Source organism: Leptonychotes weddellii, chromosome 13, assembly GCF_054177405.1.
Source record: "Leptonychotes weddellii isolate Sample4059 chromosome 13, ASM5417740v2, whole genome shotgun sequence".
NCBI lineage: Eukaryota > Metazoa > Chordata > Mammalia > Carnivora > Phocidae > Leptonychotes > Leptonychotes weddellii.
In genome coordinates, this window is record NC_138381.1 from 34,669,507 (window position 1) to 34,694,847 (window position 25,341).

Here is a 25,341-nt window from a genome sequence, read left to right on the forward strand (position 1 = left end):
CACAGTGACAGACTATGACTGACTGACCATCTGACCACTGGTCAGAAGGAGGATCATCTGCTCCCCAATCCCGGTTGACCACGGGGTAATTAAAATCGAGGAAAGCTAAACCTAGGATAAGGAGGGAATACTGCCTAAGACTTGAGTCTAGATCTTTGTTCTTCTGGGGGTTTGGGACTGCCTAGAATCCATTAGTATGGAATTTATTAGAGGTCTTCATAAAAATTCCAGCTCTTTTCTCTTTTCAGGCATGTGGCAGGATTGTATTCCTCACCCAACTGAAGTTAGGTGTGACCCTATGGCATGCTTTGGCCAAGGAACACAGGTCACTTCCAGGTGAAAGTGACAATGTTGGAGAAGGGCCGGCAGCCAACCCTCAGTAGATAATTTGCATGAGTGGGAAGGAAACCTTGGGTTTTATAAGCCACTGAGATTTAGGGGTTGTTTGTTACCTCAGGAAACTACACGTAGTATATCTGGAGCACTTCCTATGTCTGCATCTTAGTTTTATTGTATATCAAAGAAAATAACATATGTCTCTTACCTACCAAATAGTATAAAACACTGGATGCTGTTTAGAAGAGAACTGTTACACTTATCTGAAGTGTTAAAAACATCTTTTCATGAGTAAATATGTTTCTACAAATGGGTGGCAATGAACAGTCTAGGACTAGGAAGTTCATATTTATTAGAAGATAGATTTCATTCAAAATTAATCTTCATCTCTTAATACAATTAGCATCTGTGTTCTTGAACTATGGTTAACTCAGTGAATTCATCCTTTCGGCACTCATAAACCTATGTGCTACTACATTACATAGGAATGAGGTACGAACAGTAAAATGAGACTAAAAAAGAAAAATAGTAAAAATAGCTATTGCCCTCTTTAGAATACACGAAGCTTTACAAAGCTTTTGTGACTCAGGCTGTCCCTGAGTCATCTTCTCACCATATTCATCTTGCAAGAATGCAAAGTCCAACTTTATTTATGCAAATAAATGTACTTATATTTTATATTAAGATACAACACAGTCTCCTATGTGATAAAAAGACATGTTCCTCATAACTTTTTTTTAAAAAATAATTTGTTTAGGTCTCTTTAAATGATTCTATAAGAGAACATCTGCTAAATAATAGATTTTAAAAAATTAAAATAACCCCAAGACTCCTCAAACTTAGCATTCTGAAAGGAAAATACTAATTGTTGAAGAAAGGCAAAGTGACTTTTTAACAAGTATGGAGATTAGCACAAATAAATTAAGAATATAAATTAGAAAATAGTATAAAGGAATTTGTTAATTACATCCACTGTTTTAACATGACATACTCCAGGGTCAGTGTCCAGTGAAGGGGACTAGATGAATAATTTCTTAATCCAGCACAGTTAAGTCACAAGTTAGGAGCTTGATAGAGATTTATTGAATTAATAAAACAAATTAGCTCAGTTACTTGAAAGCTGTGATTTAAAATCAACCAATTTTCAAGAGCTAGTCTTAATTTGTTTTTTTACTGATGAGGCAAAAAAGAAAATACTGTATTTTCATATTTTGTTTTAGAGAAATCTGGGTTCTCATCTAGATACTGACTTTGAACATTTGATTAGATTCAAAGATTTTTATTTAAATAATATTTATTTATTTATTTATTTATTTATTTATTTATTTATTTATTTATTTATTTATATGTAAAACATTTTCTGACTCCATCCATTTTAGGGCTTTTTCCTTTGTGGAGGTAGGAAAGCCCTGTATAAGAAAAAATATCAACCAAGTTTCTTATTTTTCTAAATCTCAGGTGTTGGCATGTCAAAAGCATATAATAAATGTGTGACAAATTTACAAATGATCTGAGGAATATGAAATTAGTTAAACATCCTGAGATTAATAAGCTGTATTTCCTCTCTTTCTGGTTCCCACCAGCTACATTCAATTTGTAATAATTAAATGCAGTGTTGTTGTTATTGTTTAAATTCAGCATAGCAAAATGAGATTAACATTTAAATCCTTAAAGTTTTCAAACGAAAATTTTCAGCCACCTTTAAATTTAGGGTCACAATGTCATATCACATAAGCAATCAACTGCTTTCCTTCTAGCACCACACTGTGATCTGAAAAACAATCCAGTGTTTTCCGATGGTTCAGATTCAGGCTGTGTGCAGTGAGATTATTTTGATCTAGTTGTGTCAGGTTGACTTTTTCCATTGTGTTACCCAGCAGTGTGGGCTAGATTTGTTGAAACATGTCAGTTTTCCAACTCTGTGACTTTCCGTGTTATTGTGAATCTCTCTGACAATATACAGGTAATTTATACTTAAACTTCCTATGATCTCTCTCTTCATCACAATGATGTTATAGAGTCTCATTTGCCAAAAATGGAAATAGATGGCCTCCTCCCCACAAAATAGCAATAACCAAACAAACACATGCATTTTTAACTGACTCTACTTGACATAGAGGAGAATTAATGATCACGATTCCAGAAAAAGAGTCTAAGTTCAAAAGAATAATGATGTTTAGAATGAAAAAGAATAAAGTGAATAAGGAATTGTTGTGAAAAAACTTCCTCATAATAGTTGTCTGTTCATTTCCTTAAACTTAAATTGACTGGTTTCTACGTGTCAGTTACTGAGAATACAAAAATGAGCAAGACACAGTCCCTGCCATCAGAGGTTCCCAGAATAGTGGGTGAGCTATGTAAGTAAAGAAAATTCAGGGAAGGTGACTTACGAGGTCAACCTTGAAGAAGTAGGATTTATCCACAAAGGAGATGAACAATGGGTATTTGGGGTGGGGGTGGGGCAGGTAGGTAGACCAGCACAGAGATATAATAGTGTATGGAATATTCTGGAGGCAGAAATTATGTGCAAATAAAGTATTGGTGATAACCAGTGAAGTAGTGGAGAGGGTATTAGACAAATAGGTTGAAGCTTTGTGATAAGGCCTTTAAGACATACTAAGGAATTTATTTTGAAGAGAATGGCGAGCTACTAGGGATTTTTAAGTAAAGGGGCAATCCACTCATGTCTATGTTTTTGAGAAGATAGGTGTGTTGGTCCCAGGGTGGGAGATGTGTTGGGGAGTAGACCCTAGAGGCAGCAGAACAACTGGGAGACCATAGTAATACCCAAGTGAGATGATGAAGAACTGAAATAGAGCAGTTGCAAGGAGAATGGAAAGGAAGGAATATATTTAAGATAATTTTTAAAATGTGGAGATACTTGGATAAAGGCCAAGAGAAAGTGAGAGGAGTCAAGGTCAACAGCTGTCAGTGATGGTGGTGGGGTGGATTAGAGAGACTGAAGAGATGACTAAGGAAAGGGGCCAGCTAGGGACAAATAAAAGGACTGTTAAGTATTGTTGACAGCTCAAACAAGGTTGGGAAACATGAATCCTCCATGCACTTGCAAATTTCTCCAGAAGGCCACAACTCAAACTAAAAATCAGAAAAAGTACCCCAAATCATCAATGATGTTAGCAGACTGCCTAACACCTTCTTTAGCATGAGTATATTAAAAAAATGACTATACAAGTAGTAGGGTGAATTTGCTTTTCTGGTAACAGTAATGAAATAATTTGGACTGACACTCTCACTAACTAAAGATATTTAAAATATTGAAACAGCAAAGAGCTAATAAGAGGGTGAGGTTTTGACACACAGAAATTTGGAAGACCAGAACTCAAGAGAGGCAGCTTATCTTTGAAAGCTTGGGCCTTTGGGCATATGAGTATCGGGAACAAAAATCTGTGAAACCAGTTGCACTTTGGGTAGCCTTATGGGTTTTGTGGGAATGTCAAAGCCCACGGTCCTCAGATGAGGGCATGAATAAACTAACACAACTTTAACTCGGGAATCTCAAAAGGCCATATCTTCCTTCAGGGTAGGAGTGAACCCCCCCAAAATGATTCCTCACACAGATTTGCAGCCTTGTTTCTTACACAGGGGTCATTCAGGAAACTTGGGTGTTGCACTTTGACAAAGAAAATTCTGGTCTGATATTGCCCACAGGTGCCTGCCAGAAGCAAACCAAAGTCCCCTCTGGAGGAAAACATCATCCCCACTAGGTCTCAATTTATTCTTACAAGTGATTTTTAAAATACATTTCCAACAGATAGTCAAAGATATCTAAGCAACCAAGAAAATAAGACACCATGAGTAAAACTGGCAGTCAAATCCAGTAATGCTTGAGATATTAGAATTAGCAGACATATATTATAAAACTACGTGTACTATATTCAACGAAATAAAGCCCAAGATTGACAAATTTCAGCAGGGGACTAGAAACTATGAGTGACACGACAGCAGTAGAGAAATACTCGTCCTCCTTGTCAACACTATTTGACCTCATGGTTTAAAATTCTTACATTTTAGAATTTAAAATTTTGTGCTCTTTTTTGGTTTTCTTGTGACACACTGAAAACAAAAACAAAACCCCATACTGAAAAGCCTGATATAATTTTATTTATATGTATAATTCAATCAGAAATATATCAGTTGAGTAAAAGTCACCTGGAAGTGTGTTTGTGTGTGTTCACATGTATATGGTGAGCGCACACACGCTTGCACTCACAAATTTCTTGGAAACACCTATGATTTCTGCCAGGCTCACTCCTACTATCAACAGATCAGGACTCAGTTGGGTGAAGCAAGAGGAACAGGAGTCAATGTCACTGGGGAAAATTTACAAAGGTACCATCTGCTTGTAGAGAAATGAAGTGAAAATTCACTGCAACTTTCTGGAAGATAGGTCTTGACTGCAAGAAAAAAAGGGTATTGAGCAGTGATATTCCTCAGGGGTCCGGAAGGATAAGGAGGACTGGAAGGGGAGAGGTAAAGGGGGCAGAGAAAGGAGGGTGGGGACGTCAAAACTGAGCCCTGCCAACTTCACATTTGGTTTTGGTCTTGCTAGATCATTCGGTAGTTGTAAAATCAAGTGACTCTCTCCATATAATGCTCATTTTTCATTTTAGAAGCATAATGCAGCATATTATTTATTCTTATCAAAACTGAAAGATCCGTATTAAGTCATTCATTGTTTGTACTTCGTTTAGCCGACTTAGTTCATTAGAATCTGGTCTATTTGACAGAGCAAAACCCAGCCAGTTCCATTTAACAACTGTTCAGCCCCACGCTGTAATAAGAACGTCAGCAGATTTATTTTCCCCATATAAAGTAGAATTTCCAATTCACACCATGTCCTCTGTGACTATTATGGACAGTATTTACTCAGAAGGAATGCTGTGCAAGTTTGGGAAAGCTGTCTCTAAGAGCAGAGCTGAGAGGTCATTCGACAAAATAAGAAACAAAACCTATACATGGTCAAAACATGAAGAGAACTGAAGTTTGTCATTCTTTCTTTTAAAGAAAAAAGTTTGAAATCCTTAAAACACAGCGTGGTCATAGCAAATAAGACAACTCTCTCTCCTCCACTCTCAAGCTTCACATAATCAGAACGCCTCCATTCACTTAGCAAATATCAGCTTTTTGGAGGAAGAGAACCTGCTTGGAATTAATGAGGTGACATCAAAAAATAACTTCTATTAATAAATTGTTCTCTTCAATGGAAAACTGCCTATTTTTTTTCTCATTTTTAAAAAAAACAGATTATCTTAAAAAGGCTCCTTATACACTTCGTCCCACCTTTAGACCACCTCTTTTTCCCTTCTTTTATTCATTTTCCTTTTTCATTTTTTAAATTAGGAAGGGTCACTGTGCCATGCAAGGAAATCCCTCCACCTCACAATAAGACAGTTGCAACCAATGGCATCGTAAACCCAGTGACATTCAGTGGGGGTAGTGACATAGAACCACTGACATTGTAATTCAATAATGGCAGCGTGTTTAAGGAATTAAGGGAGGAAAATGTAAGTAAGGCTAACAAAGCAAAACTGAAGTGACAGACATGCAAAGTAAATTTCAAAACTAAGCTGAAACACTCTCTTTCTGCTGCATAACTTGTAAAATGCCAAATATCTCAAGAAAGGTAAGAAAGTTACAGTACTGGAAAATCTTCATGATCACTTTTTCATTTACACAAATACAAAGAAAAATTCAACGTTAACCTTCCCAGAGAAGCGATGTGCCTTAAAGCCAATCTTTTCACTTACCCTAGAGTATGTACACCAGGAGCTCCCAAATCCTTTTCATTCCAGGACATCCAGACCATACATGAATTCTTAGCACAGTCACTTGAAAAACCAACTTTGGCCAAATTGTTAATTACTACAGAGATCATAACAGAACTCTCTCAAATTCTAGGGAGCGATAGGAGTTTAAAATCCAGCTTCTAGATCCTGGTGTATACTGTGTCTATCTTTAACTTGAAAATGATTTGGTTTCACATTCCATTGAAGTCCCACTGGCAGATGCCTTTGGTAAGCTCACCAATGGCAGGCGTTCAAACGCCCTCCCTCCACCCGCCTCCTTCCTCTGACTGAGCTTCCGCTGCTGCTACATCTAATGCCCATTTACTCAGCTGTCTTTTTACCTGTCTCTGTGTGGGTAAAAGGAGATGCTTTCACTGATGGCTATTACGGAAACACTTGGAAACTTCAGCTCAGCCTGAGGACTCACTGTGCTTTTCCTCCTGCCGTCCCCTCCCCCCTTCTTACTGCCAGAAACCAACTGACTTCCAAACTTGGCTGTCTGAAAAAGAATGTTCTCTGATTGGCATTCCTGGAAGCAGAAAGCAAGGCAGCTCAAGTTTTGTTCTGTTGCTCTGCATGAAAAACTTCCCCAGGTACACATAATATGAACAAGTAAGTTTCCTGGACTTTTTTTCTTAACTTTGAGAAGAATGGAACGAATATTTGGGGGCATTACAGATATCTTTGATGTCACACAGCATTTAAGTTTTAATATTCACATATAATTTTACCCCAAATGGCTATGCGTGCAGTAAAAAAGTGAAATGGCAAATCTTGTGTTAAAAGTTGAATTTCCTTATTAGTCAATGAGCTGGGACCCCACTGTGGGAAGAAACAGTCATGCTGCCTGCTTGACAGTATTCTGGAGCGCAGCTGTTCAATTCCATGGCTTTTCTGTGAGAGAAGTTCATAAGAATTGTGGAAAAACTGATTTCAATAATCCTATATTTTATATTGCAGACAGCAGAAGAGGGTGCAAAAAACACTTCTATCTCCCTGTCAAGTCTTCTTTTCCAGGACTGTCTTGCAAACTGGTGAGGATTACACACGCACACACACACACACATACACACAAACATACATACACACGTGTGAACAAACAAAAACGGAGTGAATGGAAATGAGAAAAAGATACGTTTCCTCAAACAGGGTCGGACAAGGATTAATAACATATAGTCCCTTCAAATCACTACTAATAAAGTTGTGTTTAATATTTATTTAGTGGCCACTGGGGCCAAAAGTTTTGCTGTTGCAGCAAATAACTTACCTCTCCATGTTTAAAAGAGTGAATTTATTGTATGCCATTTTATGGACCAGACAACTTCTTGAAAGGCCCGAGAAAGTGTTTATCATTTCAGCAATCAGACAAACCACAACCCCAGGCATTTTGGCTTTCCAAATTTCATCTGGCTGTGGCTGCCAACTCTGGGCAACTGTCAGCTGGCTGGGCTCAGGGTAGTGGTGTGGTCGCAGCTGCTCCCTGCAACTTGCACACACATCTCAGAAATATTCAGCAGCAAAAGGTTGACTCCAAAAAGGCTTTCACTTTGTTTGTTTGTGGTTGGTTTTACATTTTCTCTTCCAGGTGGTCTTATACCACATCTGAAAAAGACCATGTTAGGGAACCACAAGGGAACACTTGATTAACTGGCATTATGTTACTAATTTACTTTGGTGATATTCTGATGCCCAATGTAGATTGGCATCCTACCAGCTTGCTCACTCCTTAACCCGTTACTAGATGTCCTTTAAAAAAAAATTCAAAGAAGTTGGTAGAGGAGGAAGAAACTTTCCTTATTCTTGTTCCCAAAATTGATTGTCTTAGGGACATTCAAGCTATGTGCAATGCTGATAGATAGGCATATTCAGATTACTTCATAAATAAAGAGAAAAGAATAATCACTCACCAGAGAGCACATGTCCCTGTGCCTGTGTGTCTTCTTCCCTCTATCAAAACAATCCTCCCCAAGGTTAATGGATGGTGTCAAAACAAACGTGAACTAGGACAAGAGGACGGGGTCGGCGGTAGGCCATCTGGTTCACATTCAGCCATGCTATCCACTTATGTTGTATCTCTGAGTGAACACTAGCATGTAACTGATGCTCAAGAAATAAATTTTGAAACTGAAGAACTGTTTATGTAAAAGTACATATTTTAATTTATGGAAAATTGTTATATATTGGCTCACTGTATATCTATCTTAATGGTTTGGGGAAAAAATTCTCTCTTTTCAAGCCATTAACTAAAAGATTATATGGAAGTTAGTACTGAGTCCCTTTACTGAAGAAAAAAAAATCATAAATTTTGTGTCTGTGCGAGCTATTAGTTCTAAATACCAAAATGGAAAATACTGCTAAGATCATTCCTGTTGAGCTTGCTGGCTTCTAAGAAAAATAGAGGAAAAAAGGAAATGTTAGGTCCTTCTAATATTTCATATTAGCTAGTGAATTGTAATCATTTTCTTTTGGAATTGTTACTAGCCATTCCTTATAGTGTAACATTTATCAATCAGATATCTCCTTGGGTTACCAACTTTATCTCCCCTTCTGTTTTCATCTGTGGCAATCATGGGAATTCTAGAACAGTCTGCATTAGTCCAACCTCAAGGTTGAGTGAGCACAATGGGAAATTTTTTTCTTCTTTTCTTTTCCCCCTAACCTTCACAAGGTAATTGATAAGATTTATAATTGTTAGAATTCAGTCTTTATCATGAGTAAATGTTATTTTTCTCTTTCATAAGCACTAACACGAGAGTTAGGATTTGATCAGAAAAATAGCTTCCAGGGCTTGTTTCCAAAGAAAACTGGGCATGTAACAGGCAAATCAAATACCCTTGATTTATCATGAACAAGCAGTTAATCTGTCCTCCATTCTCCAGAAATAATCTGTATTAGCACAGTTCTGTGGATGGCAAATGCTGGTAGCAGGCTCCATACAGGGGTGAGTAAGGTGTTCAAACTCAGATCTTATGGTTGATCTGTAAGACATCCATGTGTATGAAAAGTCTGGGCATTGAAAATCAAGTGGTCCCTGTTATTTTTTCCTTGCTGACATCCCTAAGAGACTAGCATAGGTAATATTCTCAGGAGGATGGTTTTGCAGATGATTTTTTTGGTCTTTCACATATAATATATTTAAAAATATGTATATACTACTTGCTAAATGTTGAATATTTGTGTCCCCCCCCAAAATCCATATATTGAAACATAATCTGCGATGTGATGGCGTTAGTAAGTGGGGCCTTTGGAAGTTGATTAGGTCCTGAGGGTGGTGCCCTCATTTATGGGATTAGTGCCCTTCAAGCGAGACCTCCAGTGAGCTCCTTTGTCCCTTATACCACGTGAGAACACAGCAAAAAGGTGGCCCTCTGTGAACCTTACCTACTGAATTTGTTAGTGTCTTGATATTGGACTTCCAGCTTTCAGACTGTCAGAAATAAGTTCCTGTTATTTATAAGTCACCCAGTCAATGGTATATTGTTATAGCAGCCTGAATGGACTAAGACACTATACAAAAATACATTTTTTTGGGGGGGGGAGTGATGAATAGTTCCCCCCCACAAGGAACAATTAATAAATCCAAACTGTAGTTCTTTGAAAGCAATTAAAATAGACACTGCCCAGGAAAAAATAGAAAGCTATACGTTAAAAAACATCAAAAAATGGAGGCTCTAGCAACAGATATGGAAGGGATTCAAAACAGCAGCATGTTATGTATAATGTAATTAAATGCCATTCAATTTAAAAATTGGATGAAATGGGCACTCATTTTGAATACATATGGTATGAAAATAGCCCTAATTATGGAAAGGGCCATATGTATAAATATACTAATGATAGCATCCTATTTGGTAGAGTAACTGGGAACAATAATACTTGTGATGACAACAGAAAGACATGGGCTAACGCTTAGGTTAAAAATCATGGCGTATAAATGTACATGCACCATGATTTTCTACTATGTTAGAACTTCTGTAGGCATTAGAAGGAAAGGTAAAGACTAGCAGGAATCCTATAGAAATGAATTCTGGGTACACACACACACACACACACACTATTCAAACTAGAATAACTGCAGCTTTTCCTTATTCTCATTCTCCTTCTGGCCTTTGAAGAGGCATCTCTATTTCTCTTCTCTGGGTCTGTGGAATGGCAGGTGGATTGTTTGGAGGGGGAATGGAAGGGGAATGAGGAGGCTCTTCAATGTAGAAAGAGACACAGATGAAGCTGAAGGGGGCTTATGTTAATTTTAAGAGGGTATGGGGGGAAAATATCCAAGGAAAAGAGTGATCTTAAAGGAACCAGTGAGAACAAAGGAAGGGAGCAGGGAATAGAAACTGGTGCACTGGAAGCAGGTGCCAGGCTGTAAGCTGGACTAGGGAGCAGCTACTTTGATGAAGTAGACGGAGGAGAGCAAAGTTTAGAGGGGAGGTTTAGGATGTCTGGCCTTAGGACATCTGGCTGTGTATTTTGTGATTTCTTCTCATGAAACACCTAAGTTAGGTCTTTACTTTTCAAGATCTGGTAGTGTGAAATTTGTGTGTCTTTTGGACACTTCATGACATGGACATGGATCTTAAATCTACAGATATATTTGGTTACGTAAACTTTTTTTTTTTTAGGACACAAAATTTGCTTTAAATGTTTTTTTGGGGGAAAGGACACCACATGTCTAAGTCAATGCTAATTGTTTTGTTGTGTTATTGTGGTTGCTAAAATTGTTTTCTTTGGAATGGGTAAGAAATCATCTTCACCCTTTTCTAAATAAACTTTCTTGATCAGTTTCCTCTACTTGCATTTCGTTTCCTGTATCTCTCTCTGTTCCCAGGATGGGTATCTATTACAGTCTCCTGAGATGAGCTCTATATGTAAAGTGACAAACCATCCCAATTTTACTGGAACTGAGAGATTTCCTAGTATGCAGGATTTTCAGTGCTAAAACCAGGAAAATCCCCAGCAAACCAGGGTGAGTTGATCATTCTATATATGTAATCTGGAATTGTTTATGTTGTATGTATGCTTTTGACAAAGATAAGACTTTTTATTAAGAGGTGTTTGGCCCAAGTAGACAGATACTCCAAAAACATGGATTTCTTTTGCCTTTACCCCTGGCAGCCATGCAACCTGGGACAGGTCAACCTCCAAGGGCTACTATGTCCTCATCTTTACAATGAGAATAATAATACATATTTCAGAGCTGTTACCAACCTCAAATGAGATATGCATGTAAAATATGTAGAATATATAAGATATATAAAATGAATAAATCTGTATTATATGTTTTCCTTATATAAAATTATGCGTAGTTATTTTTCAAAGATACTTTTAGTTATGTTAGATTGAGGAATAATGGAAGTCCACAGATGAGGTACAACACTTCACACCGTGTATATGGGGTGGGGAGGGGGAGAGATAGACATTGGTTGACTGAGGGAATAGCTTTCTTAGTAGTGTCTGTTTCAGCATATGTTTTTTTAAATTCACCAAGATAAGGACGTTTTGTTTTTGAGAGGCTCGATAGCTCAGGAAACAACCAATACTCCATGTTTACAAAAGATTATCTTCTGTGTTAAAAATAAAGATTTTATTGAAGAGGGGAAAATCGGAGGGGGAGACGAACCATGAGAGACGATGGACTCTGAGAAACAAACTGAGGGTTCTAGAGGGAGGGGGGTGGGGGGACGGGTTAGCCTGGTGATGGTATTAAAGAGGGCCCATATTGAATGGAGCGCTGGGTGTTATATGCAAACAATGAATCATGGAACACTACATCAAAAACTAATGATGTAATATATGGTGATTAACATAACATAATAAAATAAAATTAAACTGTCAAAAAATAAAGATTTTATTTGTATCTTTTTCTTTAAGCTAGGGTAGAGGTATTTTTCTTTTGTGGGACCAGAATCAACCCTAATTAGAGTGCAATCATTTTTTTTTAAATGCACTTTGATCTTCTACATTTTTTTAAAAACTATTTTATTTATTTATTTGAAAGAGAGAGAGAGGGAGAGCACGAGGGAGAGTGAGAGGGAGAAACAGATTCCCCACTGAGCAGAGAGCCCGACATGGGACTCGATCCCATGACCCTGGGATCATGACCTGAGCTGAAGGCAGATGCTTAACCAACTGAGCCAACCAGGAGCCCTTAGAGTACAATCATAAACATATCCTTCCCTAGACAAAACTAGAATGTCCAAAGTCATCCTTGGGCTAGAAAGATACCCCTATGTACCACTTATTTGAACTCTGGCAATGTATGTCATACTTGATGCCTCTAAGGAAGTGAGGGTACAATTTGGTTTGGGAGCGAAACAAGCATGTACTTAATATCATCATTTCAAACCTATGCAAAATTTCATAATCATAAGTCTGGCCCATATTTGAAACACTAACAAACTGGTTCTACTCCAAGCTTCTTGAGATTTATCAAGAGTTAGAAATGGGACAATTCTGTTTTGTGCAGTAAAAGGAAATGACAAGGGATAGGGAGACTGGATCAAGTCTGATAGTTATTATATTCAGCTTATTTGTCTGGGAGCAGTTTTTTCTCCAGATATGCACATGGCTAATCAGTGCTTTTCAAACTTGTTTGTTGTTGGTGGTGGTGTTTTCTATGGAACCCTTTGTTCAAAGGAATTAGTTCACGGGAAACTTAACAATGACAAGGCAGAGTGCTCCTTTAGCAGAGACTCATGTGGGAGGCTGACCCAGCTCCCTCTTCTATAAAGCAGTCCCTGCGGAAACGTCCATGAACCTGGGAAGCACAGTTTGAAAACCACTGAACTCTAGTACTTATCGCATTCAGTTTTTTAAATGTAACTTTCATATATTTAAAAAAATTCGTGCACATATTTTTAAAAGCCATGAAGATTGATAGAGCTTAAAAGAATGTCCCGTCCCATCCTTACCCCTTCCCATCTGTAAATCCCAGAGGCAACCACTTTCAACTCTTAACTGTTAATTATGACAATCACTCCATATTCCTAAATGATACTCGATACTCTCATACGCTTTTTAAAATTTTTCCAATGTTGATATTATCTATTGGTCTCCTACTAAATCCTTATCTTTAGTTCTTTTTTTAAAATTTTTTTCTATTATTATGTTATGTTAATCACCATATATTACATCATTAGTTTTTGATGTAGTGTTCCATGATTCATTGTTTGCGTATAACACCCAGTGCTCCATGTAGAATGTGCCCTCCTTAATACCACTTCCTCCAGCAGGTGTGCTTTTAATATCTCTCTCCCTCCCTGCCTCCCTCTTTCTCATTTACACACACACACACACACACACACACACACACTTTCCTTTCCTTAATCCTCCCAGTTTAGATACAAAACAATTCTAGGTGAAGCACTAATCAGTGTTTACATTACCTTGGCTATGCATATATTGTTCACATGTAAACCACATGGGATTTATGACTCCATTTCCTTTCCTTTACTCAGTTGTTTTTTCTCTGACATTGGTAGTTGTGTCATATTTTTGTGTGCTTAACTTTTATTTGCCCATCATTACATTTTTTTCAAACTCCTCATTAAATATGTAACATTCCTCTTCATATACACAATTATGTCAACTATATTTTTCAGGCCCCCAGCCCCACCCTGAGGTCCTTACTGTGGCAACAGCACTCCTGAGCTGTCATCCTGGGACTGCCCCTTGTAGCTTCCTGAGAAAGACACTTAGGGCAAATAAATTTTTGGAGAACTTGAATGCTTGAAAATATCTTTATTCTTTTCTTCCACTTATTGCTTATCTGACTAGATACAGAATTCATTGTTTAGAAATACATTTCCTCCAGAAATTTCAAGGAATTTCTTCATTGTTTTTTAGTTTTCAAGAGGTCATTCTGTTCCTGATCCATTTATTATTTCTTCTTCTTTTTTTAAGATTTATTTATTTATTTAGAGAGAGAGAGAGAAAGAGAATGAGCAAGGAGGGGCAGAAGGAGCAGGAGAGAGAATCTCAAGCCGACTCCAAGCTGAGCATGGAGGCTGACACAGGGGAACTCAATCTCTATCCTGAGATCATGACCTGAGCTGAAACCTAGAGTCGGTCGCTTAACTGACTGTTCCACCCACACCCCTATTACTTCTTCTTTATCCCTGGTGTTCTAATATCTCATGACAGTAAACTTTGGTGTGGGCCTCCCCTCCCAGCCCCAACTGATTGTGTTTGCAACTCGAGGGATTTTACTCATATCTTCCAATTCTGGGGAAATTTTATTATATTTCTTAAGTGATTTCTGAACTCTATTTCCTCTGTTATTTTATTCTGAAACTAAACTCCTTTTAGTGGGATGTTGGACCCCTTAAACGGAGTCTCTAATTTTACTATTTGTTCTCTTCCACTACTCTTACTGTCACTTCCTCTCTGGAATAATACCACATCTCTCTTTTGCTGAATATTCTATTTCTGCTAACATGTTTAATTTCTAAGAATTCTATTTGTCTCTCATCATTCCTTTTTAAAAACACCATGTTTTGGTTCATGGACACAATTTCTTTTCTAATATCTATGAGAATATGCCTTTTTTAAGCTTTCATTTCTTCCCTGTAGTCTTTGTTTCCTTCAATTTCTTGTTTGTTTGCTTTGGTCTCTTTTATGTTAGAAACCTTCCACCGTATCTGGTATTCCCTAGTTATCTGCTTACACAATGTATTATGGGCATTAGGATGTTAATGTAAGGGGATTAGACAAAGTTGAGCCTTTAATGAAACATGCTCAAGGGTAACTAGATTTCTCCCCACCTAGGTAGTCAGATCTTCCAGAGAAGCCCCCTCTTCCAGTGTGCTATCTGGGAGGGACAAGCCCGGTTGTCAGCGTCCTGGAGCAAAGCTAGGTAAGAAGGTTTGAAAGGGAGGTAAGTTTATTACTATTGACCATGAAGATTTCGACTTAATCCAACAGATTTTAGTATTACACCTGACCCCCACCTGCCACTCTTTCCAAGATTGCTGGCTTTATAGCCTCTCTAGTTAAGTCACTCCAGAGAATAAGGTACCCCACCTCCTGTCTCCTGCAGGGGTGGAGGAAGGGTAGTTGCCAGGCTGCACAAGTTGCAGAGGGGATTTGGGAGTCCAGCTGTTAAGAATCTCAACCAAGTCCTGTTTTCAGCTCCACATCTCACCCCTAGCTTCCGCAATCCTGTTTGCCTTCACTCCTTGTGCTTACCCAGGTTCTCTAGGGAGTTCCCATTTGCATCTTGTTGGCCTCTCCTCTGCAGGCACCTGGGTTTCCACATCTCTGCTAAGCTAAATCAAGTACCACTTAATCCATTCCCTTGCCATTTTCCAAAACATATGTCAGCAGCTCTCTGCTGTTCTATGCTCTCCCATTTTCTTTATTCCAGTTAGTATTTTTTGTTTACTGTCAGTATAGGGTGGCTTTGGGAGGGAGAGGGTGAAATTAAGTATGTATTCCATCCACCATTTCAACTGCAATTCTCTGCCTTCACTCTTTAGCACTGCTTTAAAAAGGGAACAAATTCTCCAACCTCTCCGAAGTGATCCTAACAAATTCGCATTGGTGTGTGTATGTGGGGGAGGCAACATTGCTAAATGAAATATACATTGCTAAAATGAAAACTAAATTCCACCAAAGTATACAATTATCTACATCAGAAATGGTGAAGTTTAACATTTAATTAAAATAAAGTTATCTTTTTATTCTAACATAGGTTGTGGTCTCTTATGATAATACTTTCATCATATATCTGTGGAATTAAATATAGGAACATACATAATTATAAATAATTCCTTCATATGCAAAAACTATGTATCTTAAAAAGTGAAAATAAATTTTGTTTGTAACTGAAGTTCTGCTTAAACTATCAATTAAACCATAACCCAGCCAGGACAAGAAAATTATCTTAAAATGGTATCAGCATTCATTTTGTGTTTGCTTTTGATTGGAAGGCAATGTAAAATCTAACAGCGATGTCATTTCTCTGTTGAGTTGTCATAGTCATTCTCATATGAGTCAAATTTGTGTATTTTGTTATTTGAGGCAAGCTCTGTCTTGAATCATTCTATGCACTAGTTTTGCTCCTTATAATATGGCCATCTAGAGACATTAGCCTTCTAGAAGTTATACTGTAGCCTGTTTCTTTTAGAGTATCCCATCAATATTGAAGCTACCTTCTATTCTTAGAGAGGAGATATATACATTCTATTATCTCTACAGCTATAAGAGTTGGCCCCAGGAAAAGAGTCAAAGGTCATCCTTAGCATCCTTTATTTGCCCTCCACATTTGCCCTCTCTCTATGAAGTTTTCCCACCTATCTCCAAAATACTATGTTATCATCAGTACTGCCTTTAAACCTAGCCAAGAGATGGGGGAAGGCCCTGCCCTGGGCCTCACACTACAGAAGTCCTTGCAGTTCAAGTCCTTCTCTGTCTGTGTCTTTCCCCACAGATCTATGAGTTAGAAGAAGAATGAGTGATCCCCTTCTACAGAGTGCTTTGGGTGCTTTGGACCCTGCACTTCTCTGCCAAGAGACCTTGAGACTGCTTCCAGGTCTGTCTTTTCAAGGTGGACCTACCTCTGGTATGCATGCCTTAAATACTTAGGAATGGTGGAAGGATGATTTTTTTGTGGGGAGGTGGATGCAGTGGGTATGAAATAACCCACCAAAGAGTTGAAAACCCAAAGAAACCTGGATAAATTAACTTCCAAAATGGGATTAACCTTTCCTTGGATAGAAGAATTCTATAGTTTTTATCACTCCTAGGGACACAGTGAGAAGAGGAGCACCCTCAGCCCCTGGGAGGAAGTTGAGGATAGTGTAAGAATAACCAGCCCAACTGTTAACAAACTTTTAACAGCTTCAAGTGGGCTGGTATCATAGATTAGAATTTTGAGGCAGCCCAACCATAGAAAGTATCTGTATTTCCCTGACAACTATTTCCTGTAGGCTTTCACTGAGTGTAGTTGAGACAGGCTAGGGCAGGGCAGGAGAGCTGACAAAGATCTACTTTGTCAAAAAAATCTTCATTCCATTCACTGCAGCAGCTCTCCAATGGCTGGAGGTCAGGGCAACATGGTGGAGAGAGAAGTCTTTAGATCTGGACAGTTGGGGACTGGAGTGTGAAAGAGGGAGAGATTTCCTGTGGTTCATAAATGTTGGCTGTTAGGCTAGGCATGAAGACATCTCTGGAGCATTTCCAAGTTCAGTCTAGCTAAAGGGAAAGTCCTATTTCCTCCCTCAATATATCTAAAGTCAATGGTGAGCTGAATTTAACTAAAGCAATAGTAAAGCTGGGTTCAGATCTAGTATACATATTAGATTATTTCAATCCCCTTTTGCACCTCCTTCTCCATACATTAATGGACTGACTGAGGAAGGAATGAGCCCTTTTCTGGGAATGAATATTATTTAGTGCTATGAAAACCGTGAAGGCTGATATACAATAAAAAAATTATAGAACATGTGAAGAACAGAAAAATGTGCCCCCCTAATAAAAATAAAAAACAAGCAACAGAAGCAGACCTACAGATGGCCCAGATGTTGAACTTAGCAGACAAAGATTAAAAGGAAAGCTAATAAATATGTTAAAATATATAATGGGAAAAGTAGGGAGCATGCATTAACAGTTGGGGAATTTCAGCAGAGATATAGGTACAGTAAGAAAGAACTAAATGGAGGGGCGCCTGGGTGGCTCAGTTGGTTGAGCATCTGACTCTTATTTCAGCTCAGGTCATGGTCTCAGGCTCCTGGGATCAAGCTCCTAGTCAGGCTCCCCGCTCAGCAGGGAGTCTGCTTGTCTCGCTCTCTCTCTGCCCCTTTCCCTGCTCTCTCTCTTTCTCAAATAAATAAATCTTTATAAAAAAGAGAGAGAGAACCAAATGGAAATGATAAAAATGAAAATTACAGTACCATAAACACAAGATTCATTTAGTGGGTTGAATAGTAGACTGAACCCAGCAGAAGAGAGGATCAGTAAAATTTAAGACAGGTCAATAAAATCATCCAAACTGAAACACAAAGGGAAAAAGAGAGTAAAGAAAATAGAACAGAAAATCTGTGATTGCAACACAATATCGATGGTCTAACGTATGTATAATCGAATGTCCCAAAAGGCTATGAAAGAGAGAATGGGCAGAAGACATATTTGAAGAGGTGAGTGTTTTCCAGAATTTTCTGTCCTAGATGAAAGAAAAAGTTAAAATTTATGACAGGATCTGGCATTTTAACAATGAGTATGAGGCACTGGACACCTCTTTGTTGGAGGCCAGGTTTGAAACAAAGGTACATGAAATGCTGAGTATGAAGGTAGATATTTTAAAATGGAACAGGTCTCACTTTTTGAGATTAAAATAGACTTGCTAGAAAAAAAGTGAAGGGAAGAAATCTATCCAGAACCAGATGAGGTGATGGTTGATATTACAAGAAAAATACAGTACAGTCATTGAACTGTATCAAGAACTGTATCAAGAACTGTATCAAGAAAATGAAATAAACCTCATAGGCAGTTAACTATACAGGGAGGAAAGAGTTGAGAGAGAGGAGAAATACTCCATGGCACGTAGAAGTACCAGCCATGCCCCTTGAAGAGTCAGATAATTACGGACAAGAATGACTTCCATTTTATTGTACTCTTTAAGTAGTAGAAGTATGAATTGATTAACCAGACCACCATAGCATGAAGAAAAACAAGCATTTTTTCCTGAACAGCAGAGCAACTGGGCACACTTGAAACTTTAAAGGCCTTTTCAGTTTGCCAAAAACTTTCTTTTCTATAGTTTAAGACTATAGTGGAAGTGTGCTCAAGTAAGAACTTATTTGTTTAAAAAAATGAATCTGCCTTCTTCGTCCTTTGCCTGCTCTCAACACGCACATTCGTGGGATGGCACATGTGAGTGCCAACAGGCAGTCATGTGTAAACAGAATAAGGTGACCTATGCCTTCTTTAGACAAATGTAAGACATGTAGACAAATGTAAGAAATCTACCCAGAACCAGATGAGGTGATGGTTGATATTACAAGAAAAATACAGTACAGTCATTGAAGGATACATTGGAATCTGTCTAATCCCAATCTATCTAATCTATCTTCTAGCAGTTCCTCAGTGATATTTGAAGGTGGGAAATTTAGGCATTTAGGTGGATTGGGAGTGGAGGAGTGGTGGTTATAAGGTTTTACGAGACATTTCTGTTCCTGATATGTTTAATCAGAGCCCTAAACTTCTATAGGTAGCTACCACTTTACCTGGCAGACCTCTTTCATGCACAGCTTTGGCTGCCCCATACAGCCTTCTCAACACAGAGGCTAAAGGAGTAAAGGAAAGCAGAAATGTAGAAGCTGAGCAAAAGCTGCTAGGTGCAAAGCTAATTGTATATGTGGAATGAGAACAGGGTCAAAGGGAAGGCAACCCATGTGTGTTAGAGTGCCTACTATGTGCAGAGGACTTTATGTATGCTATTCTGTCTAATCCTTGACATGCTATCATTTAGGCATTATTAGTTCCATTTAACAGATGAAGAAACTGAGTATCAGATTAAATTACTCAGGTTATTAGGATTAATAAATAAAGGTACATACATCTGATCATATTATCTGCCTGATTCTAAAGCTCTACATTTTCCCCTTGTCTTGAGAAATAAAGAGGTTTCCTTTTTCAAAACAGATTAAACACCTAGCAGTAATTCCTTGGATCTTGAAGACTTGGTGCTGTTCTATTGCAAGGCAAATACTATGGGTGTGGGGACTTAGATCAGTGAGGAGTTAGATCAGTGGGGAGAAATCTTCTTTTCCTTATCACCTAATAATGGGTGAATCTGTACCAGGTTAGACCCTGAAAAAAATCAAAAAGGAGGAAAGAGAACCTGATGAGAGGGAGAGATAGGGTGACATATTCTAAGTTATTTCATAATCTCACTTGAGGCTGTAAGAGTATGGGGTGCTAGAGCAGACTCTGAATTCACATTCTACCTCTGCCAAGTCCCACACTGAGTTACTTAATGTCTCTATACCTGGTTTTCACCTGCAAAAAGATGATAATAATATTTCTCTCATAAAATAGCTATTGTGTGTACTGAATGAGTTATTATATGTAAAACACTTGGAAAAGTTGCTTAGCACATAGCAAATTCAATTAGAGTTCCTATCATCATCATCATCATCATCATCATTGAGAGTTATTATGTGAATCAGAATATTCTCATTTATGCCCATCTTTTACAACAGTGGAAGGTCTGGGGAAGGTAAGAAAAACAGCAGATTTTAATCACCTAGAGAGCTTTCATAATAACAAGATCCGGGCCAAAGTGGACCAATTCTATCAGTCTAGTCAATCTCTGGGGGGTGGGTTCTGAGCATCTTTTTGCTTAAAAATTCCCCCTAGATTCTAATGTGAAGCCAGGGTAGAGAACTTCTGCACTATATTATCAAAAACTGATATTATAATAAATATCTGCTCTATATTATCAAAAATAGTTTTTGCTCCCTAATCTTTCTTATTGGGATTGATAATAAATTTATCAGGTTAGTGTTCTGCATATATACCTGACTGAATTTTGATATGATTTCAGGAGCTTGCACAAATACGTTTTATTTCACATGAAGTTAGGGATCATGGACATTAGCTGTAAGCTTTTATAATACAAAGAAAAATGAGATGGGTGTTCCCAAAATTAATAGAAGAAAATCTGATATTAAACTTAACAATTGCTTCGTGACATTTACCATGGCCTGATTCATTTGTGGTGCGTGCGTGTGTGTATGTGTGTGTGTGTGTGTGTGTGCATGTGGCACCCAGCATTACCTAACTATTTTTGGAATGAGGTAGGATGTATAAAGCATTAGTTGTGTTATAAAACACACAAAGGCAGAGTGGCACTGAGCAGGACCCTTTGTGGAAAGTCAGAGACTCGGCATGGTGTAATTCTTTTATTAACTCAAAGTAACAAGGGGATAAAACTCTTGTTAACATCAAAGTGGACACCTATTAAGAGCATCTTGAATTACCTGGTAAATGTGTAACCATTCAGGCTCCCTTATCTGAATTGGGGGCAGGCCATTTATAAACTGATTGAGTCAAGTCTCTGTTTCTGGATGAAAGCACCTTTGAGCCCACAGTGTGAAGGTTGGCAAAACAAAGGAGAATCTACGGTGTTGGTGGTAGTGGTTTTCTATGTGGCAGTACTTTAAAAACATAGTGGATTTAAAATAAAATATAGGTGCTTGCCCTCTTACCCAGAGATCCTCCTATAACAGATCTTAAGTGGGGCATAAATTTGGGTGCTTCCACTGTGCAGTTAGGGTTGAGGAGCCCCGGTGTGGTGGAGAGAACATAAACATTGCAGTTAGATAATCATAGGCTTGAAATGTTGCTGTTCTGTTCACTTGATGGAAGGTATCAGGGAACTTAATTAAATTATATAAACCTCAATTTCCTCATCTGGAAAAAGAACATAACATAGTATACCTTGCAGCACTGTTAAGGCAAGGGGCAATCCATGGAAAGCACTTAGCATGGTGCCTGGTGCATGGTCAGTATTCAGAGTGTTTATGAAACACCCCATAACTTTCTCTTCAGTACTCCTCTCTTCTCTGTGGGTGTCCTTCACTCTTCCTCCGGAGCCTGCTCAAAGCCTCTTTCCTGTTGTCCCCATATGGCCTTGCCTTCCACAGAGGCTCCGTCTATTCTTAACCTTCCTGAACATCTTCCCTCGTTTAACTGTATGTAGTACAGGGATTCCCAACCACTGGGATCACCTACAGGACTTTAAAAATTGTTGATGTCTGATTCCTACACCAGCAGTTTCTGACCTGTAATCCTAGCTGCTAGTATAATGCAATGCAATGCAAGTCTGTGTAAATTCTTCAGAATTCTCCAGAAAAATGCTTTTCAATATTGGAATAAAATCCAAGTAATCAGAGACAAGGAAAAATACAGTAAACATTTGGTAAGTGACTTATCCATTGATTCCTTCAATGAGCATTTGCTGAGCCCTTAATTTGTGCTAGATATTGGGTATAAAATGTATTTTAAGACTGTCCCTGTTTTCAATGAGTTCACAATGTAGTAAAACTGAAAGATATTTGTCAACCTTTTATTCAGTGCTTAAGATATAGCTGGTGACATCTGAGATGCTGAAGATACAGAAGTGGAAAAAAATCCCCATGCTCAGGAACTAGGTTCCAGTGGGAGGCATTAAAAAAGTATGGTCTGGGACTTTAGTTCAGGGATGTAAACTCCCACCTGAGGATGAACATACGAGAAGGCTTTCTGAGAAGATGGGAGAACTGATTCTTGAAGAACATGGAGTTAGGCAGAGGAGGGAACATATGTGTGATGGTGAATTTTATATGTCAACTTGACTGGGCCACAGTGCCCAGATCTTTGGCCAAATGTTATTTTAGATATTTCTATGAAGATTTTTTTTTTTTTGGTGAACAAGATTTACATTTAAATTGGCAGACTCTGAATAAAGCAGATTGTCCTTGAGAATGTGGGTGAGGCTCCTCTAATCAGCTGAAGGCCTTCATAGAATAAAGACGGACCTTCCCTGAACAGGAGACAACCTTTGGACTTGAACTGCAATATCCATTCTTCCTGAGTCTCGAGCCTACTAACCCACCCAGCAAATTTTGCACTTGTCAGTCTCCATAATCCTGTGAGCTGATTCCTTAAAAAAATCTCTCTATGTATGTATACACATCCTATATTGGTTTAGTTTCTCTGGAAAACCCTGACAAATAAGGTATGCACTTGAATCAGATGTATCTTCCTATTCTTCTCAAAACTGAAGTCCCATCCTTGACTTCAAATAGATGCCATCCAACATGATTTCTTCTAACTCCCTTTCCATCTACCCGAAAGGTTCCCCTTTTCTTTATTGGGTCACTCCTTTCCTGTTTCCAAAGACAAGTACTCCCTTTCTTTCCTATGACCAATCTTTCACTTTTGCTGCAGATCCTTCTCCAGCATTCCTTTGGGAGTGTAGTCCAATAATCATCTCCTCTCTCACAGGTGCAGCTTCTTCTCTGCTTTTCCTTGAGTTGTGCTCATGTCTTCACAAACTAACACACGTCTACATACATGACTGTTTGTGTGTACATTCATGAACATGACATAATCTCCCAGTGGGTTAGATTCAATGAGGTCAGATCCTGTCGGGCTCTTCCAAGGGAAAGTGGTGCATTGTACATGGCTTTTCATGGCTGGAATTAACATGAAGGATCAAAGTTCTGTACTGGAGAGGACGTGGACTCAGAAGAGTGACACGAGTTTTCTCTGGCCAGTCAGGAGGCTTGACTGACAGTTATGAACATCATTGAGTAATGAATTAGCACTTGATAAATGGTGATTGTTTCGGGGATAAACTTTAAAACTTTGAAAATAGTAAATGAAAGCCTTTATGATTATGCATGGAGAAATTTAAAATTACAGAAAGAAGTAGGGAAAATGAAAGGACAAAAGAGAAGGAAGAAAGGAAATTTGAAGGCGAAGGGAAGATGAGTGGCACATGGGAAATTTGGGGGGAATGAGAGGAGCCCTAAACAGAAGCACTAAAGGGTTACTTAACCTAAGACCCTGAATGTCCTTTTCTTTATAAAATAACATCATTTACAACCAAATGCCAGAGGAATTCTCTGTCTCTCTCACATTTGTAATGACAGATTGCCTTGACAAATCATAGCACTGTGTGAGTGTGCACACACACACGTACCTCCCACAGTGTAGAGTATGGCTTGAGGCTACACTGTGCTGAATTATTGGCAGTAAAAATGTTTGACTTCTGATAAACTATGAAATCCCATATTTCATTTTTCTTGGCCTTATTTTGGTAAAATTACCCTTCATTCTGTGTGAACAACAAAGACAGATTCATGTTGAAGGTGCCTCACTTTGCAATCTATTGCTCATATAGAATATTCTTATTTCTATAGAAACAATAGTTTTTACTTTCCTAACATTTCGAAGAGCATTTTCTCCAGAAAGCAACATTCATGTAAAGAAAACTGCATAATTATAACATGCAGGAAAATAACATATAATTGTATCTTTTCAAAAAAAAATAAACCTGCAGAATAAAGAACTTGATAGTGACATTATAAGTAGGGCAAGGATAAAAGCTTTACAGAGATCAGAATTCTCTCTTGGGTGAAAAGCTTATTAAATTCTAATTAGACACATGTATGTAGTTTGTGAATATAAATTCTAAAAGAGTAGAAAATATACTGCTGGATTATTCTATGCTCTGCTGAAGAATCCTTAAAATCATGTCTTAACTGAATTTTATATTGAAATAGAATAATAAAGGTTAAGATAAAGGCTATTTTTCGCTATTGACCTGTTGATATAAATCCCAAATTTATAGGTTTTAGTGTATATCAGTTATTATAGGATAGCATAATAAAATAGCATAAGTAGACTTTGTACATGTTCTAACTTAATAATTTCTTATTGACCTATATACTTTCTAATTCTGTTTTATAAAGTCTAACATGAAATCTTTATAAAACAAAATTTTAGGGCGCCTGGGTGGCTCAGTCATTAAGCGTCTGCCTTCGGCTCAGGTCATGATCCCAGGGTCCTGCTGGGATCGGGCTCCCTGCTCGGCAGGAAGCCTGCTTCTCCCTCTCCCACTCCCCCTGCTTGTGTTCCTGCTCTCGCTATCTCTCTCTCTGTCAAATAAATAAATAAAAATCTTTAAAAAAAAAAACAAAAAAACCCCCCAAAATTTTAAATAATTCCCATAAGGATCACATCCAAATTCTTACATATTCTACCCAAAAATATGTCAACAGAGTTCATTTTAAGTAAGTTCTTTTGTTTTCCCTGACTTTAAGGCTCTGTTTGTCAAGCTAAGTAATGGCAAATCCATTTTGAGTTTTTGAAGTGAACATACCTGCCATAATCTGTTCATAAAGTAGAGAAAATAATTCAAAATGATAGTTACCATTTAAAATAAGAACCTCCAAAATGTCCAAACTTACTCTCCTTAAAAAAATTGTTTTTAATTAGTTGACACAAATGAACCAGAATATAGTTTCTATTGTTATTACTTCAAGAATGGTGTGGGGGCGGGGCACGTGGGTGGCTCAGTGGGTTAAGCTTCTGCCTTCAAGTCAGGTCCTAATCTCAGGGTCCTGGGATCGAGACCCATGTCAGGCTCCCTGCTCAGCTGGGAGCCTGCTTCTCCTTCTCCCTCTGCCCCTCCCCCACTCATGTGCAC

General features: G+C 38.1%; 1 protein-coding gene across 22 annotated transcripts in view; it reads right to left on the reverse strand.

The window, feature by feature from the left end:
* DTNA (dystrobrevin alpha) overlaps positions 1–25,341 on the reverse strand; it is a 340,345-nt gene that overhangs the window by 236,757 nt on the left and 78,247 nt on the right. For 17 of the 22 annotated variants that reach the window (XM_081801411.1, XM_081801414.1, XM_081801413.1 and 14 more), the window contains exon 1: positions 6,105–6,488. The exons of 2 other annotated variants lie outside the window; for them this stretch is intronic. The gene's annotated coding sequence lies outside the window, so the exon portion shown is untranslated. Of the gene's footprint in view, positions 1–6,104; positions 6,489–25,341 lie in introns of those variants that run through there. 3 more of the 22 variants (XM_081801420.1, XM_081801422.1, XM_006734701.3) reach the window with 3 other exon arrangements.